This window comes from Chrysemys picta, chromosome 2, assembly GCF_011386835.1.
Source record: "Chrysemys picta bellii isolate R12L10 chromosome 2, ASM1138683v2, whole genome shotgun sequence".
Lineage (NCBI taxonomy): Eukaryota > Metazoa > Chordata > Testudines > Emydidae > Chrysemys > Chrysemys picta.
The window spans coordinates 65,899,299-65,918,887 of NC_088792.1; the positions used below are offsets into that span (position 1 = coordinate 65,899,299).

General features: G+C 43.6%; 1 long non-coding RNA gene across 1 annotated transcript; it reads left to right on the plus strand.

Annotated features, from left to right (window-relative positions):
- Positions 1-13,415: 13,415 nt before the first annotated feature.
- On the plus strand, positions 13,416-19,372 carry LOC135981345 (uncharacterized). Its single transcript, XR_010598329.1, has 3 exons — positions 13,416-13,770; positions 16,637-16,734; positions 17,783-19,372. It is a non-coding gene; the product is annotated as an uncharacterized LOC135981345 (long non-coding RNA).
- Positions 19,373-19,589: the final 217 nt, after the last annotated feature.

Below are 19,589 nucleotides of genomic sequence, written 5' to 3' on the forward strand. Positions count from 1 at the left end.
GACAGGATTCACAGCTCTGCACTGGTTCCATTCATTGCTTGCTAGCCTTTTGTGTCCATCTCGGGGTGGGGCTGCTGGGTGGCACAAGGGTGGTGAAGTGAAGCATCAGCACTTAAAGCTACCTCATAAGGCCTTCGTTTGTTGATTTAGAACGCTGTGATTTTGGGAGGGAGGAAAGAACCATTTGTGTGGCAGGTTTTTGTGTTTAGCTCTTTGTGCTTAGGAGGCAGCTCTTTGAAAGCTGTGCGAAGTTTTGGACTGCTGGAAGCAGTGTGGACAGAGACAGATTAGCAGGCCAAATTCAGGTGAGAGAACTCAAGGCTCTAAAAATAATTAGCCTGATTTTTAAATGAATCTGATTCTTGTGGAAGGTTGAAAGCCACAGAGATTGAACTGGTCTCAACAGAATAAATACAGTGTTAGTGGCAGGTTGGCAGTGTGACCTTGCTGACTCAGTGCCCCACCATTGTGCCTTGAGAGTGGGTGGGAGAAATCACCTCTAGCGGGGAGTGGTAGTTATTCTCTGTAAGCTCTTTGAGTCAGGCTATCTTTTTGTCCTGGGTCTGTATAGCTCCTAGCACAATAGGGGCCTGGCTCATGGCTTAGGTGCTACTGTAGTAAACATAATGCTAATAGCTTTGTGTAGGCCTTGGTTTCAGTGGCCATTGCCATCAAGGGGGCCCTCTCTCCTTTAGTAATTGGACTGAGATTACTAACCTCTTTCACATTAGTGCAGCGGATCTCAAACTGTGGGTCAGGACCCCAAAGTGGGTCGCGATCCCAGGGCCAGAGTTAGACTTGCTGGGGCCCAGGGCCGAAGCCCAAGCCCCACCGCCCGGGGCCGAAGCAGAAGCCTGAGGGCTTCAGCCCTTGGCTTTGGACCCCACTGCCTGGGGTGGTGGCTCGGGCTTTGCCCCCACCCCCACCTGGGGTGGTAGGACTCAGGCTTTGGTCCCCCTCCTGGGGTCATGTAGTAATTTTTGTTATCAGAAGGGGGTCATGGTGCAGTAAATATGCCCAATGGCCTGTAATGGGACACTAGATAGGGTGGGATCTGAGTTACTACAGAGAATTCTTTCCTGGGTGTCTGGCTGGTGAGTCTTGCCCACATGCTCAGGGCTTAGCTGATCGCTATATTTGGGGTCGGGAAGGAATTTTCCTGCAGGTCAGATTGGCAGAGGCCCTGGAGTTTTTTGCCTTCCTCTGCAGTGTGGGGCATGGGTCACTTCCAGGATTCTCTGCACCTTGACATCTTTAAACCACAAGTTGAGGACTTCAATAGCTCAGACATAGGTCAGGGTTTGTTACAGGAGTGGGGTGGGTGAGATTCTGTGGCCTGCGTTGTGCAGGAGGTCAGACTAGAAGATCAAAACGGTCCCTTCTGACCTTAAAGTCTATGAGTCTAATCCCTGCATTAGAGGCTACAGAAGAGGAGCCTCATGATAAGGCTCTTTGGTCGCCATTGATCAGACCACATTCACAGCAGTGATTAGGCGATGAAATTCTTTGCAGCCCTTTATCAATCCTCTAAGCTAGCCAGTTCCATCTCCCAGCCATGCTTTAAAGCTGATGTTTTAAACCAGCTGCCTCTCCTGCTATAATGAAAAGTTACCTGAAATGGCTGCCCAACAGCCATTCTTCCAAACCAAGTCTTACAACGATTTCACGTCTTCATCTCCCAGTTGTAGCCAGTCATTTTAGTTTATAGGCTACAAAAACTTTCTAAAGCATTGTGCCCCAGAGAGGACTTATTCACTGAAGCCTCCATCTGGGGAAAAATATTTTGTGTGGTTCTGCACCTGCAGGTTACTTCTTGTACGTGTGTCAGATGCATGATGAATTGCCCTGTCAGCCAGTGCTTTTCCCTTTCAAGAAGATAAAAAGTATGCACCTGAATAAAAGTTACCTGTTTTGAGTTGTCACATATCCACACATGCTAACTTGCTTACATGGGGCCTGATCACACGAACAGGCCTTCTGATTGCGATAAGGCGGCTCGCTAAGTGGCTGTAGGATCGTTGCCACAGGTAAGATTCTGCTCTTTTGTGTCACACCTAAGTAACACAGCTCGGTGTGAGGATCAGTGAAAAGCTTGCAAGGGGAGAGCAGGACAGAATCCTTTCCATCTCCAAACCCTGAAGGCAGATGCAAGCCAGCTGGCTACAGCCCACTGCTATAGCCTATGATATAAAGGATCAGTCATGGACCATAGCACATGAGGCTTGTAGCTAATGGATCCACACAGATAGCGAACTAACAGACCAGAGTGTACCCTGGTGGAATGACTCAGCAGAAATAAAATATCCAGATGCAGTCAGCAAGGGTTATTCCTTAAAGGCTAGTACTTCTAACCAGAAATCAAAACAAATTAAGGAAACACAGGTAATAGAAAACTCCTCTAGCCTGAGGTTCAGCCCAGTCTTATGACTCAGTATATGGAGCCTTGACTTCTCATTGGCATTCTCCCCACCGCTCCCCAGTCCTGAACATCTGTGAAAGTGGGGAAGCTGAGGTTAACCTTTTGTTTGTCAGGAACAAGCTAGCGTCCCTTTCCTCTGTCACACAGCCTTCCTCCGGCTTGCCCGTAAATGCCCCTCTCTACAGACAGTGAGGAGAACTGCCGTGGAGCTCAGTGGAATGCTTCTGAGCAGCATCTCTGCTTCGCACGCGCTCACTTCTGCAGTATACACACAGGAGGTTATGCTGCATTTTGGGTCTGACGGATCCAGGAAGATTTGGTCGGTACAGAAATACTTGTAGGTCAGTAAACAGGTTATACTGATCATAAGATGATCTGCGTGGCCCCTGGCAAATCACCATTCCCAACATTTATTTATTTATAGCCTATGGTATCCTAGAAAGAACCGTGTGGAACTTGAAGAAAACCTGCATCACTTTTACTTTATTTTTCAACTGTACTGCCTAATGGATGCTCTGTCAAGTTATACATTTCTTGCTGTGACAAATTATTCTTCTTCTCATGACAGGGCCTCCAGCTGAGTCTGCTGTGCTCAATTAGGAGAAAAATGCATATTTTAATCCGCCCCATGGCGCAGTAACATTTCACTCTGTGGCCTTGGCAAAGCAGCCATTTAACTGTTTCTGTAGAGGTTTCATTTGCAGTGCATTGTTTTAATGTCAGCAACCTTTCCCTGTATTCTAGCTTTGCTGGCAGTGCTCCCCTAGGCATCAGAACACGGACAATTAAAGCCCCCTCTATCATGCTGGGAACCAATGATTTCCTTCCCTTGATACAGTTCATCACCACATGCCAGCTGCTCTTACCATCATAACAACCTTCCTTTCTCCAAGAGAGTGTAGTCTCCTGGTAGGCTGCAATGACCGTAACTCCATTTGTTGGCTGGCAAGGGGTGTTCACACAGCATGGGGGTTTTCACCTTCCTTCTTACTATGATATATTAGGGCTCTGTCAACCTAAATAATGGAAATCCCATGGTCACTGCTAACCCTGGATTGCTTGTTATGCACAGCAATGAGTTGATATCATAGCAGTGGCTGGGCATCCATGTTCTTTGGAAAATCCTACTTCTTTTCAATTACCTCTCAAAACTTGCAGCAGATGTCTCGTAAATATGTAATAGTATTTGAAAACTACGCACACTTGCTGTGGCAGTCATTGAGAGCCAATAAACGTGCAGCGCCCACAATGCCATTTTTACAGAGCTTGTAGTTGTCATAGTACACCATGAAATCAAGCAATTAAAGTTCATTAAAAAAAGATGGTGAGAAAACTATTGTTAATATCAAAATATGAAAAGTTAAGTGTAAGATGAGTGCTCATAAAAATTCCACTTATTTTATCTAGACAATCAAATAGATGAATAAAAAAGCTCAGAAGTTTCTGCACTGTCGACAATTTATTCTTTGGCTTCTGACTGCTTGAAGCCTATTCTTGAAACACTGAGTCTCTGAGCAGCCTTTAAAACCAGCAATCCTGCTTTTCAGCTTTTTATAAAGACTCTGTACATACATTATTTTGTTTATATGTACAAGCAAAGCTTGATTATTGAAAAGCTTCATTTACCCAAACCAAGCTCATGTCCTCTGACACATTCACTGGACTACAACTCCCATTAATTATTTGAACCCAAGTTCATCTGAATTGATTCAATATGCCCCGTTCAATGTGTCTAATAAGGGTTTGACTGCATTTCCTTTCTTTTTTATGTGAAGTGTGCTCTCTCGTACTGTTTACAGATATATCTCGCCTTTTATCTTGCAAAAGAAAGATAAACCTGATTAAACGAGTTGTGCAAAACTGTTTATTTAAGTGGCAGAGAAATTGTGTGCAAGTCTGTGGAGTATCTTTATGACTATGAAACTTTATAAAAAACAATTCACTGGTGCCTGGGAAAGGTGCCAGCAGCTGGATTAAGGGAGTTCTCCATCAAACAGTTCAGCAAGGCAGTAGCAGTACAAGTACCAGCCCTGTCAATATGCTTGACCTGGAGTGGCTATTTAGTCCTTGGTTCTCTTCTGAGATAGGCCAAGATTTTCAAACATGACTAGTGATTTAGGGCACGCAACTTGAGACACTTTAAGAGGGCCTGATTTTCGGAGGGTTGGTGCTCAACGCACATTTTAGATGAATCATGTTGGGCACTCAACATCACCCATTACATTTGAAAATGTAGGCTATTGTCACCAAATGTGGTGGTGGGTTTTTTACGTACTAGGAAATTGTTAGACTAGCAACTCATTTCTGACCGGGCAATGATTGGCTGTTAAATTGTAATCCCCCTGCCAGGTGAGGTCGGCAGCAACAAGATACCTTCAATATCTAGGGGTTCCTCTTAACAGTACAACACAGAACCAGCTCAAGCCCCAAACCAGTAATCTGGGAAAACTTAACCCCACCCCTGGGCGCCTCTGAGAGGCCATACTTCCCCACTCGCAAGCACTGAGTCTGTGTATAAGAGAACTTTTGTTAGAAGGGAAAGGGAAACCAAACATCAATTTGAGAAAACATCATTCAGTCTGCCACTCTTGTGCACTCTGGTGCTGCTGCTGCTTCTCTGTGCCACCTGCCACTCTCTGTGATGCCACGTTCTGAGGTTCCACCATTTAACCCAGCTCTCAGTGATTTCAGCAGGTAGTGGGGAACCTCACTGCTAGTGCAGTCTCCTTCACTGCCACACTGTCCCAAATCCGGTCTAAGGCTCAGCAGCTAGACCTGGTTATCAGTGACTCCAGCTCTAGCGATCACTTAACAAAACAAAGACTCTCCTTTGAGACTAATCAGCTCTGTCTTTAAACAGTGGAGATAAAGAGGATCAAAATGGAGTCTAGATCTCTTAGACAGAGCCCATACCACCAGGAAGGAACCCTGTCTCCATCTTCTCTCTCTTTTCAGTAGGATTTGGCATTCCCTTGCTTAGAGAGTGCCGTTCAGCTGAGGGTGACCCCCTCAATCAGGATGTGCTAAGCACAGTTAGACTCATAGACAGTAAGGCCAGAAGGGACCGTGGTGATCACCTAGTCTGACCTCCTGCACATTGCAGGCCACAGAACCTCACCCACTCCTGTACTAGGCCCATAACCTCTGGCTGAATTACTGAAGGCCTCAAATTATGATTTAAAATTCTGCTGCCCTTTACTCAGAAAATAAGGATAGCAACATTTTATTACCCTTGCATTCAATATTTTATTAAGATGATGTTATTATTATTATTATTATATTGTATAAAGATGGCGTCCGTGATCCTCGACGCCAGGCAGCTGGCATACAGCTTGTACATCGTGGAGCAGAGGGAGATGGGCCTCCAGTTGCTGGGGTCGTCCCACTCGTCCTTCTTGTACACTAGCACCGTCATGGCCTTCTTCCAGGAGCTGGGAGTCCGGCAGAACCACTTGCACTGGTTGAAGAGCGTGGCGAAGACCAGGCAGCCAGGGTCTCACTTTTTCAGGAGGCTGTAGGGATGCCATCTTTCCCAGGAGCTGTTTTTTTTGTTTTTGAGAGTCTGGCCATCACTTCCTTGGGCGTAAAGTCAGTCTCCAGGACACCTGCGTCGTTGACACGGGGCAGGGGGTGGAGGCACTCTGGGCTCTGCGCGTCGTTCTGGGCTATGTGGTTGAATACGTCATTTAAGTAGATATAGAGATGCGCAGACGGGATCGTACAGTAGGACAAGGGCCAATCTAGGATCTCCCTCATCGCCTTGGAGTGGTTTGCCTGGTACAGTTTTTGTATCCTGGAAGCTGCTGCTGGATCGTAGCAGTGGCTGGCGTTTCTACTTCTGGCTCCCCTGGGAGTGGGGTTGTGGTTCGGAGCAGGCGTTCTGTGGGTAGGTGGGGTATTCTCCTGGTTCGAACTCCTCCTGAAAGCGATTTCCGCAAACAGTTCTCGTGAAAGTTATCAAAGGAAGCTGCTGCTTGTAGCTCCTCGGTCCAGGTGGTCTGCTTCGGCGTGGCAGCCCTCACCATCGGCCGCTGGTCCTCGTCTCGTGCAGGCTTTGAGCCTGCTGCGTGGTCAGCCTGCCTTCTCTCTCGTGGGTCAGGATTTCCTTCAGTTGGGTGCTGGGGTGGAATCTCTGGTGGGATGGTGGCATTGCTGATGGTCGGAGAGATGCAGTCCGGCTCAGGGGTTGCTGGGACACCACTGGTCCTTCTATGAGTGGCTGCTGCCTGGGCAGTTGCTGCTGGACTGTGAGATCTCCCATAGGCACTGTCCTGCAAGATGGACTAGGGGGTCATGATGGTCCATCTGGCGATGATGGCCTGGTGCTTTGATGTGGCGGAGGAGCTGGTTCCTCCGGTGGCTGGAGTTTACAGGGCGGTCTGAGGTGTGGCGCTGGCTCCTCCGGTGGTTGGAGTTCGCAGGGCGGTCCAAGGGGCGGCGCTGGCCCCTCCAGCGACATGCTCTCACGCAGCCATGCGCGGTGGGGCGCTGATCCTTCTGGAGATGAGGACATCCTGGACAGGTGGTGAGGCAGCACTGACTCGTCTCAGCATGGAGATCTTCTTGGCAATATGCGAAGATGAGACGGGCCTCCTGCTGGTGAGGACCTGGGTGATGTTCCCCGGGGCAGCAGGTACCTTCTCGATCACAGCATCCCGTTCTGCTGGCCTGGCAATGGGAGTAGGCTTCTTGATGGCAGCATGCGAGGTCGGCTTTCTTCGTTGAGGCTCAGAAGTAGCGGGTCGGCGTGCAGCAGGAAGTGATTTGTAATGCAACACCAGTCAAAATTGATCACGTTGGCAATGCACCTCTGTCTTCTGGATACCTAGGCACAGAAGGTATATTTATGCAAATACAGACTGATCTTTAAGTATTTCCCCCCACGCAGTTCATCACTAGGTGTCAGGGGAAAGCTTATTCAGACCCTGCTTACAAAATAGTTATAACTTTTGTTCACTACTGACCTGGGTTGGAGCTGACCTACAAGTGAAAAGCTCCATATCCCATCAGCAAGTTAAAATTTTTCCAAAAAAGGTTGATTGGTTGGTTTGTTTATGCCATTTATTTAGACATAACTAAAGGGTGCATTTGAGCAGCCAGCTCTTCTTGCTATTTTAATGTAATTTGCCAAGACTCCTTTTTTTTTTTTTCCATTGGTTCATATAAGATAGAACAGCACCCTTAGAAACAGGCCATTGTGATATACCTCTCACACAAAAAGGAATACAAATGTAAACCTCAAGACTGTTATTTTTTTTTTTTTTTGGCTTAGCAGTATTATGGTGCTTATTTCTGATTAATCAGCCAGGTTAACATAACCCAGTTGTAGTTGGGCCTTTTTAATAATTGGGTCACATGTTAAAAGATAAATTCAGAGGAGAGATGTTTCATGAGACACTCATGATGGTGCAGACCACCTATCTTCCCATATGCAATCAACACGCACCACTTCGCCTCTCTTTCAGGCTTAAATAACATCCCTGTGGCAACTCTAGATGAAGCAGCACTACCAGGAAGCTAGGTCAGGGCATCTGCAGAAACACAGGGTGTCCACCTGGATCTTGCGGATCCACAGAATTTGTGAGCCAGACCCTAATTTCTTCCCCATGGAAGTTGAATTTACAGGAAATTCTGCATGGGGAAACCTTATGACATTGCCTGGACCTGGATCTCCATAGAGGGATATAATCTAGTCCCACATTATTCCAGATATGCTAGGAAAAATCCTATAATCTATCTGCCTAGTAAAACTTGGTGACTGTTCCACATGTCTGGAGCTCACTCCAGAAGAGATCCAGATGATCATGAAACTCAGACCCAAATCTTGGTCTGCTACATGACACTTCGTTATATTATTTATTACATTATATTTATTTATTAACCTGTATTCAAAAAAGCTGTGGGAACTGAATGAGCACAAGTATCAGAGGGGTAGCCGTGTTAGTCTGGATCTGTAAAAAGCAACAGAGGGTCCTGTGGCACCTTTAAGACTAACAGATGTATTGGAGCATAAGCTTTCGTGGGTGAATGCCCACTTCGTCGGATGCATGTAATGGGAATTTCCAGGGGCAGGTATAAATATGCTGGCAAGAATCAGTCTGGAGATAACGAGGTTAGTTCAATCAGGGAGGGTGAGGTCCTCTGCTAGCAGTTGAAGTGTGAACACCAAGGGAGGAGAAACTGTAGTTTTACATCTTCTATTGTGTGGCCAGGGAGGTTGAAGTGTTCTCCTACAGGTTTTTGTATATTGCCATTCCTGATATCTGACTTGTGTCCAAGGTAGCCATCTTACAGCAAAAAAACTTCAGGACCAGACTCCAAAGAGAAACTGCTGAGCTTCAGTTCATTTGCAAATTTGACACCATCAGATCAGGATTAAACAAAGACTGTGAATGGCTAGCCAACTACAGAAGCAGTTTCTCCTCCCTTGGTGTTCACACTTCAGCTGCTAGCAGAGGACCTCACCCTCCCTGATTGAACTAATCTCGTTATCTCCAGACTGATTCTTGCCAGCATATTTATACCTGCCCCTGGAAATTTCTATTACATGCATCCGAAGAAGTGGGCATTCACCCATGAAAGCTTATGCTCCAACACATCTGTTAGTCTTTAAGGTGCCACAGGACTCTCTGTTGAATGAGCACAGTGTTCGTTTAGAGGCTGAATATGAAAATTGGCCACCTTCTGGACTTCATTTTCCTAATGACACAACCACAGTAATACCTAGCTCTTATATTCCACTTTACAAAGGAGGAGAAACCCCAAGATCAGCCACCAAATCAATGAGATCTAAGAATTGAACCCAGTATCCTGAGTCCCAACTTAGGGTCCTGGCCACTAGGCCACACTGCCTCCCACACTGTTTATACAGCATGCTACTGTTGTAGATTTCTACACCGGCTCTGCTCAGTTATGCTGGAAAACCTCACTGCAGGAAACGTGTGCTGGCTAATTATAAACATGCTCTTCTTACTGTCCAAAGCCCAGTGCCTAGGGCCCTCTCCTTGGATGTGGGAGACACAAGTTCAAATCTTTGCTCTGCATCAGGCAGAAGGGGGTGTCTCCCCCTTCCAAGATGAGCGCCCTGACCACTGTGCTAAAAGTTATAAGGGCAGCAGCTTCCCCGCCTCCTCAGTTCTTGAAAAAGGGCTGTGCTGGTTTATGTGCCTGACTCCAGGAAAGGGTGTGTGGTTGTAAATCCGGAGGGAAGGGAGATGCCTTTCTCCCTCTTGGAGGTGGGGCTTACGACCCACCCTTCTCCTCAGCATTTCCTACTGGCTAGTTTAGTCAGCTCCCCGCTCAGCATATCGATTTCTGTGAAGCCCATTCCTAGGCCCCTAACTCTCCCCATACATTGTATAGGGAGCCTGGACATGTACCTCAGGATTGTGAATTTTCCTAGGCAGCAAGCACCCAGAAGTTAGGAGTTGCAGCACCTAAGTCCCCCTTGGGAATCTCACCCCTAGTGTCATCAAGGAAGAGTGGCAAAACATGTGGTGAGATTTTTAAACATGTTCTTGACTCTGAGGAATGTCTAGATAAGCAGAGTGACAGTGAATACATAGATTTTGTATTTTAACCAGCAGACACACTCTCTGTGTAAATCTGTCTGTTGGTTTTAGAATCTGAGTCATCTATATCTTAGTATGCAATGCATTCCACCCACGTAATGAGATTTCTTTGCATTTCCACTGCATTAGATTTTTTTCTACACATCAAATATTTAATAAGAAGCAGCATCCAGCCATACTCTCCTGCCCCCCTACAAAATTATGCATTTCGGCAGAAGACATCAACCATTTACTTTTCAAAGTCTATTTTTGAAGGTTAAGTAGAAAAGTTCTACGTGTATTTCCAAGCAGCTTGTCCTGGTCCTTTTCAAGTCCACCGTGATTAAGAAAAAGAAAGACAGATAGCAAAGACAAAGTAAACTGAAGCTGGGAAAATAAGCCCATCTCATTAGTCACCATGTCAGTTACAGTATCTAAGGAACCATTTCATAGCAAAAGCATATTTATTTGATGCTGCACAAGCTACCTGGGCTCACTGTTACTGGTGGCATTTGCTCTTAATGTTCAAAGTACCTCTTTAACAAAATGGCATTCCATAAAAATTTAGTGTGTTCCTACTGTAATTAAAAATCCCTAGTCATTTTTGCATTTATGATATAAACTATAAGAGCTGTAAAATCCTGCAATTAATTTGCGCCAACATTTCATACTTGAGAAATTCTCATTACAAATTTCATTACTGATTCACTTATCTGTAATTTGTCCTATATAACCTAAAGAATATTAACAAATTTAGAGTCACTTTTGCTCTATTAAAAGCTAAATATCAAAGTCTTTCACCTCACAAGCCAATCATGATAACAATCCAAAATCTCCTCCAAAACGGTGAATACTATATTCACTTTGCACAAAAAGGGATCATCTGTGTGGAATAGATATTGCTAATGTAATGTGAAGCCATTTGGAAGCTAGGTGATGAATCCTGAGCTAATTCACCGTGGCCTTCTTACTTAAAAAGTACTACAGGGGTTGAATGTCTCACAAAACAGCTGTGGGAGCTACATGTGCCCAGCTACGGGCAGAATTTGGGCCTAAGACTATCAGAAAAATAAAGAGGTTATGTGTCAGACTAAGTGCAGTAGGCTGCAATTTTGTTTTTGCTCACTTCTGCTTTATTCCCTGCTTCCAATAGGCCTGTCTTGTACCATGTCGGACTTTCCTGATGTTTTTCTGGGCTATGCACCCTTTGGAGACGCTTGTTTCTGTGCCTCATTACACTGGCACAAATGCTATATTTTCCGCCAAACAAACTGCCCTATTACCAGTGCTTAAGCAGAATGAAACAAGAGGAACAGCTCTCACCGCATCAGTCACCAGTGGAGGGGAGCTGCCTAGCCAGGCCATGGAGAGAGGCGGGGAACTATCCTTATTCTTTTAGCAGAGGAGGCAGAGTTCTGCTCCTCTCTGCTATCCTTTTCTTTAGCCCTCAGCTATTACTCATTATTACAGCGTGACCATACAGCTACTGAGAACTGCTGTTGAAATCCTCCCTCATGCCTTCATCTCCTCATGGTTTCACTTGCAACCCCTTTTCTAGGATCTCCTCAAGAGCCAGCCCTCCAGGCTCCAGCCCATGCCATATATGCTAGAATGCTGCCACAAACTCTCTCGCAAGCACAAAACAACACAAGCGCATCGCCACCATCCTCCAAGACCTCGAGCCACTCCCTGTTAATTTCAGAATCCCACTCAGATTTGCCCCAGTTTTAAAATCCACCATCATGGACTTATTCGAATCTACTTCACAGACCTGCTGCCATCTCTAGTTCCTTTCCTGAACTGCCACTTGTTTAGCACCGTTCTAGGTGCTTGCGGGATCACGCTCCAAACTGTACTAGTGCTAAAGAGCAGCCACAGCCTTCCATGTGATGGGGATGTTGTATTTCAAACTTGCATGAATCAGAGGCACAGCAATTGGTGCAATGGCCAAGTTATTCAGAGAAGGAAGGGGCTGAAAACCAGATCTGTCAAAAAAAAAAATGCTTCTGCTATAAAGGACAAATTTCATAGGTGCCAAAAGCCCTAAATACATTACTGCTGTGGGCAGGTGATGGCAGAATTGAGAGCTGAGTATTGCTGTGTATTGCCCTTTGCAAATAGAGCAAATAGTGGCATAACAGGGTGCCATTGGTTTCATTTTACTGACTCAGCTGTCAGAAGTTTATAAAACACAGAATAAGTCCTGATGCAAAGCCTACTGGAAACCAGCGGAAAGACTTTAGTGGACTTTGGATCAAGCCCCTAAAGCACATCTTGAGTGGTGTTATGAAGAACAAGGCTCACAGCAAGTGACTTTCACTGTCTGTGATGGAACAATCACCTTGGAATGCACAATATGGGTATAATGTCAGTCATTGAGTTTCAACGGAAGTATATTCACAATAAACAGTGATTCATGCATACATGTGCTTCCCCATCCCCCACTACATACAGCACTATATCAGCATTTTATTGGCATTTATAACCACATTCATTTTATTCTAATTTGTAATTAACTTTTACAAAATTAAATTGGGAGATAGAAAATTACTATTCTAACATAAATAATCTTGCTGCTGGAAATGGCAGCTTTAACACAATCAACAATACAATTCATAAATGAAAGAAATGTTGTCATACTTATTACTTTTGTGTGCTCCATCTTTTATAGAATATTACAGTGTAAATTGAAATTTTATATGATTTAATAAACCTCAGAAAGAGATTATAGTCAAGTAACCACATAACTGTAACAAATTGTATTCCTATCTTATTACAAAGCTCTCAGTCTACACAGAGTTCTCTTTCATTAGCCAAACCTTGGCTTTTGACAAAACAGATACTATTCAAGTACCTTGTGAAAAGTACATCCCCAGCACTGCAGTGCTTCACAAATATAGTGCTTCATTCTGGAGGATAGTGCTGTAAAGTGGCATATAGGTTTTGCTTGTCTTCATTGATGAATTAACTTTGCAAACAAGTTATCCGGCGGAATTTCCTACAGCTGCATAATAAAACAGCAGCAACAGGAAAAAACACACAGAGGTGGACATGTGTGAGGTTTTGTATCAAACTGACAGACACTAAAAGGGAATATGAGAGAGACAAGGTGGGTGAGGGAATATCTTTTATTGGCTCAACTTCTGTTGGGGAGAGAGACAAGCTTTCGAGCCACACAGAGCTCTGTCTCGCTCCCCAACAGAAGTTGGTCCAACCAAAGGTATTACCTCACCCACCTTGTCTCTCTAATATCTTGGGACTGACCCGGCTACAGCTACACTGCATCCTAAAATGGAATAACAGACAGAAAAATACAAGCAAGAGAGAGGTTTATTGGCCCTCCAAATCTTTGGCTAGTTTTCTGGGATACTAGTTTAGATTTAAACTGTCTTTGTTTTCAATGCTCTAGAGTCAATATTTGTAGCCACCTCCCACCTGCCATTTTTCAAAAGGTTTCTGGCTCACCTAAGTATTCATTAGGTTGTAGTAGAAAGAGCAGGTGATGCAGCGAGCTGCTGCTGTAATCCCCCCTCTTCACCCTCTCAGAAAACACACCCAGAACCTTTGTTCATACTGGATGCCTGGCACCTCAATTGCGTTATGATTGGTTACCAAGAGACAGCATTGCCAGCTCTTCTGTCAAGTGTTAGATTTCTTTAGCAAATTGGTACAACTGCCTGAACTTCTTCCAACATATCGCATACCCCTTTTTTGCAGAATTGAAGGGCTTGCTGATTGTCTGACATCAATGCTTATCTACATTCACTGAAGGATATTGGATAGAAGTATTGGATAGATCAGGTATCTGAGCATTATATGTCTCATAAGCATGCTTTAAAACAAACACAATGAAATGGTTCTGATAAAATAATTGATTGCAACATTTTCAGTTGTTTTATTTTCTGTACAGAAAATGAAAACAGTGGATGTAAGTAGGGTAACTTGGAGAGGTTAAGGAATTATTATTGGTTCTTCCCCTTTGCTTCCGAATTCTGAAATTGATCATCCACCTAATATTCTTGTGCTTTTTACTGGCCTCTGGAGTATAGAAGTTTATCCCCAAATTCAGATCTGAGATGCATTCTCTTCGCTTCCAGTCACTTTAGAAATTATGTTTATGGAATATCTTAGGGAAAGAATGAACCCTTCATTTGTAATATGTAAACTCTATATTTTTAATAACAGAATTAGACTGTAATGTTCTGGGGTGCAATTCAGACCAGTGAAGAGTTGTCACCTGTTACCCTGTAACCCCGAGTGCCTCACAATGCCTTGCTACTGTAGATCTCTGCCTGGGACACCCACAGTCAGCAGCTAGCATGCACTCTATGTCTATGTGTTGTGCAGCCCTGGTCCAATGTTTTGGAGCATGGAACTTGCATGCAATACCACAGAGTTCCATGGGTCTCCACCAGTCTTGGTTAACAATTGGTAAGGTGACTCCACACTCACCCCAGGCCTGAATTTTCTCCCAAAATGTGTGTTCTGAAATCTCCAGCCCTGTCCTGGAACAGTCAGAGGAATGTTAATATTCCTTGCTTCTTTAAAGAGTCAGTAATCAACAGTTTGTTACTTTAACTGGAGTTACCAAATAATTCAGTTTAAATTTGTAACCTAACCTAATTGGGTTAGGCTACAAATAAAACAAGCTTATTTAATTATACAGCAATACATTTTAAGTGAGTACAAGTATAAGGATTAGTGTCAGAAATGATTACAAGAGAAATCCCCCTTTCTTGTAGATAAAACACTTTTTAATAACTAAAACTTAACCTGCTAGACTTGGTTTAAGCTACAATCCTCACCACATATTTCCATCAAGATGGCTGACCAAACTTCTGGGTCAGGATCTATCCCTCAAAGTCACATTTATCTTCTTAGGTGAAAGATAGATAACTTGGGGTTTCTTGGCCCCTCTCTTGTAGTCCAATGAATCTTTGAAATGGATTCTTCTGAAGGATACTCCCAGATAAGTCTATTTCCAGCTCTGAGGTAGTCATCTTGAAGGAATTTTCTTGCTGCTCCCTCCCTGCTGGAGTTGTGTCTGCTGAAATGCAAATATTTTAGTTTAATACCTGCCTCCTCTGGTGCAATTGACATATGAATGTCAATCTCCTCCCCAGCCCTGAGAGCGTGAGGTTTGTCTCCACCCCTTTGTTAGCTTGATGGGTCTGTTTACGGGATACATAAATACATTCTCATGGTCTTCCAAAGTACTTTGGAAGTAAGTCCCCAGGTGGGGAAACCATATTCCTTTCCTAGGCTGGGGTCCACAAACACATATTAAGAATTAGAATATCAGTTTAGGTCCATAACTTTGCATCAATTGCTTGCACCTACATTACACAATGAAATTAATATCCAGTAAGTCATGAGCTTTTCATTGACACCTTGCGTGACACTTACCAGATATGTTTCATAACATTACAGAATTGGGATACTCTTGAAATGGTTAAACCAGCTGCAATTCATTACCGGATATCTGGGTGCTCCTTGCCCTCTGCCCTTCAGCTCTGCGTATTGTCACATAGACCTTCACTGATTTTATAACAACACTATTAGCCAATACACATTGATTTCAATTTAATTCCAAATAATTTCCACAATGACTTCCTGCATTCAGAACTGCAGAAGTATAGACCTGGAAATAGGCAGAGTCTGTTAAATGAAGCGATAATTGCGGTTACCACTACTGAAAGCACAACGCTGCCTCCGCATTCTTTACGTACAGCCTGGATTTATTTCCAGTCAGTAGAACTGGTTTGTTGTTGTCCTATAACTGATTAAGTTTAATAAAAAATGGCATGCGCCAAAAAATTGTACAAAATCAAGTTGATATTTTCCCTTTACAGTAAATAAACAGTGCAAATAAGTTTAGCCTAAAAGAAAATTCATAATTTGACTATTCCTCAAGGCATGTCTATTACATCAGCACATGTGCCATGGTTCTGGGTGCTGTACAAACCCATAGGGCTGGGTGTTCAGCTGGTATAAATTAGCATAGCTGCACTGACTTCAGGGAGCAACACTTATATACACCAGCTTAAATTCTGGCTCCTAGGCTCCAATTAAGGAAAGCATCTCTACTCAAGAAAGCATTTAAGCGCATGCTTTAGTGCTTTGCTGAGACAGGGCCATAACGTTTATCAGCACCTACCACAATTGGGCTGTTATCCTGATGGGAGCTTCCGGGTGCTATTATAATCTACATATTTAATAATAATAAACTGAAGGACATACACGTAACTAGACTTTAGAACTTGTAAGAGACATACCTGACTATGAAATAGAAAAGACCGTTGCAAAGGTATTACAATGCCTTTCTGTCACTTTGCCGGAGCCTAATAGCATATAGAAGACTGAACTTCACAAAAAGTATAGTATTAAAAAGAAAGTGCATTTTCTTTGGACAGAGCTAATCCAACACCAAAAATCTTCCCCCAATTTTCTTAGGGTCTGACTGTGCAAGCATTACTCCTGTAGAGTAATGCTTACTCACGTGAGTCATCCCACTGAAGCCAATGTGAAGCCAGATTCAAAATGACCCTAGAGTATATCGGTGTTTTGAGTGAGGGATAACCTGAAGTTTTTTGTTGAGTCTATGTACTTGAGAACAAGGTGATGTTTCTTTTCTTTGACAATTTTATTGATGATATTTCCACTGCAGGTTCTAACCGATCACCCCACGTTAAGAAAAACAGTTGAGTACCGAAGCGCTTCTAAACCTGAAGAAGGAAAGTATCTCTTGCTTTTCAGAATTACCAGGTACTCAAATGATAAAACTGTCAAAAGCGTTACTTAACATTGTTGTCTGCGTCATAATCTGTTTCTCAGTAACACCGGGTCTGAGTTGCAGTAATAGAATTAATTATACTTCATTTTGCTGTCTTTAACAGTATTGACCAAATTTAAGAACAAATGAGAAGCGCTTATCAAGCTTGAAGAAAATAATCCATCAGTGGCACAATTTAAATTCTCTGCAGTTCTCTTATTAATCAAAGTAACACTTACTATCCTATCTCCACTTCCCATTAACAGTCATTAAGCACTGTTGCTGATTGAAGCAATTTCTTTAGGGATCTCAACCTCATTTTTAAGAGAATCTTCTACAGTGGAAAACAATATCATATAGGAGCAGTGACTTCAAGAGGGGAAGAAGGTTCTTCAATCATGCTCTGACCTTGACATTTTTCTACAGCAGAAGTTCACAAGTACACAGCCAAGATGTTCTGAACTTCTGCTGTCTTTACTGGTGCCCTCGTATTAACACTGAAGGGAAACACTGTTTTAAAAGACAGCATTAGACAATAGGTTAAGTGTCTCAGACAATTGTACCAAACTGCTGTGGTGATTATTATTTTATAGATCGTTCATACGCAGCAAAAATTTCATGAGATAGCTCATTCCACAGCCTTATGTCAATACTAGGAAAATTCAAAGCAGTGATAAATCTCAGAGGTCAAATGATAGAGATAGGATTTCTGATGTTCACTTTTTCCCTTTATAAACAGTGTCACAGATTGCTATTTTTTGTCAGAATGAATGCAGCTTCTGTTTGTAAGTGTCTCCAGAGAGGAAATATAATGTGTGGACCTAACATGAAGGGGCAGGAAGTCATTGTGATATGAGCCCTAGCAAAGGTAGTTTGAACTTATGCATGTGTAGGGTTGAAGGTGCATTGTTTGACCACTGTGATGCCAACATGTGGAAATGGCATCCGGGTTGGCAAACATGAGCATGCATGCTAACAATGAGCATTTTTATTATGGTAACTACTGTGATTCCACACACTTTCAAGGTATTTGTTCTGCAGATGGGGCTTTTCACATCCCTTTCAGAGCACTGAGGCTCAGTGTTTGTACAAGTCTTCACTCTTGAGGCCCTGGATCATGTTCACCCAATGAAGAAGACTTCAACAGAGGACTGGACAGGACTCATTTGGAGAAAACCAATTCTCTCTTCTTCAATCGGCAAGAAAGGACAAAGTTGAGTATGGGTTGAGGGACTCAGAAGTAGTTTGGGCTCTAGCTACAGTGACAATCCTGAACTCTAATCTATGTTTAATAGATGTTTATATGAGAGATACACTTCATTGCATCACACTATCAGCCCAGCAAAATCTATGTTTCAAAGATGGGGCATAAATAATGATGGAAGGTTGGCTTTGCTGTTTTACATTCTCTTTTCCTTCAAGGGCTGGTGTCCCAGACTCCAAAACTCTTTTGGACTGGCCACTTTCCCTATCTGCCCACCTATCTTCTGACATTTGTGTTCTGATGAAGACCTTCCAAAACATGGATTTTTCTTGCCTGCCGTAAGCCACCTACCCAAACCTGTAATGTTAAACATCTCAGAGCTGGATATTTCACAATGGTTCATACTTTGTTCCAAAGTTCACCAGCCCTAATGTTGACTCCCATTCCCCTCTTTCCAAAAGCAAGGTGGAATTGCTTCCACACCATATCACGCCCCTACCACTACAGGGCAGGAGAAAGCATGAAGGAAATCCAGCTTGATTTATGACAGTGCACCCAGTCAGCTCCACAAACAAATATTTTTATATTGAATGAAAACACAAACCAATCTTGGAATTTGATGGCCATGCTGTTTGCTGATTGTATTCTATAATTTAGACAGGAGATTGCAGTTTCAAGTTGGCAGAATTCAACTCAAAATGAATTTGATCCACTCAAAGAACAAAATACCACTTAGTTTCTTATATGGCTAAACATACAAATCCAGTCTCCACAAAATGAAATGCTAAGCTAGATTTTGGATCAATGTAATACCTACTCCTGTTAAATCACTTAAAAAGGAAAACATCTACAAAGTGTCCCATTAGGCTGACAAATTTACAGCACTATGAATAGAAAAGCAGAACAAGGCATTGTGTTTAAGGAGAAGGAATGGATTTTAAGTCTGTAGCATTTCAGCTGTATGACTAAGGTTAGATAGCCTACCACATCTCTTCCTGCTATTTATACAGTTGCTGCAGATGTGTACTAAGTGGCAAAATATGGCCATTATAGTACATTAGCAAAGAAGTTGTGGAGTGAATTATAGGAAATACTGTGGGACTGTATTAAAGCATTTGGGAGCATATTATGTTAATACTTGGATTTGTACATATATAATTTGCATTAATGCTAATGATCATTATGAGAGAAATCCTGCTCCCTCTGTCTCATGCATTGGCACGTATGCCCTGAAAAACCAGAGCCATCGGCACTCTGCTGTGTGAAGTGGGCAGCCAGCTTGAAGGAGGCAGGCTAATGGAACTCTTCCCCCATGTGTTATTGATCTCTGTTCATTGGTAGTTCCCTGTAGCAACACAGACAGAGTTTTCTGGGCTTCGGACATGGCCAGTGGATTCATGAACTACATAGAGCAGGGGTTGGCAACGTTCGGCATGCGGCTTGCCAGGATAAGTTCCCTGGCGGGCCAGGCCAGTTTTATTTACCTGCTGATGCGGCAGGTTCGGCCGATCGCGGCCCCCACTGGCCACGGTTCGCCGTCCTGGGCCAATGGGGGCAGCGAGAAGTGGCGCGGGTGAGCGATGTGCTGGTCGCGGCTTCTCGCCGCCCCCATTGGCCCGGGACGGCGAACCGCGGCCAGTGGGG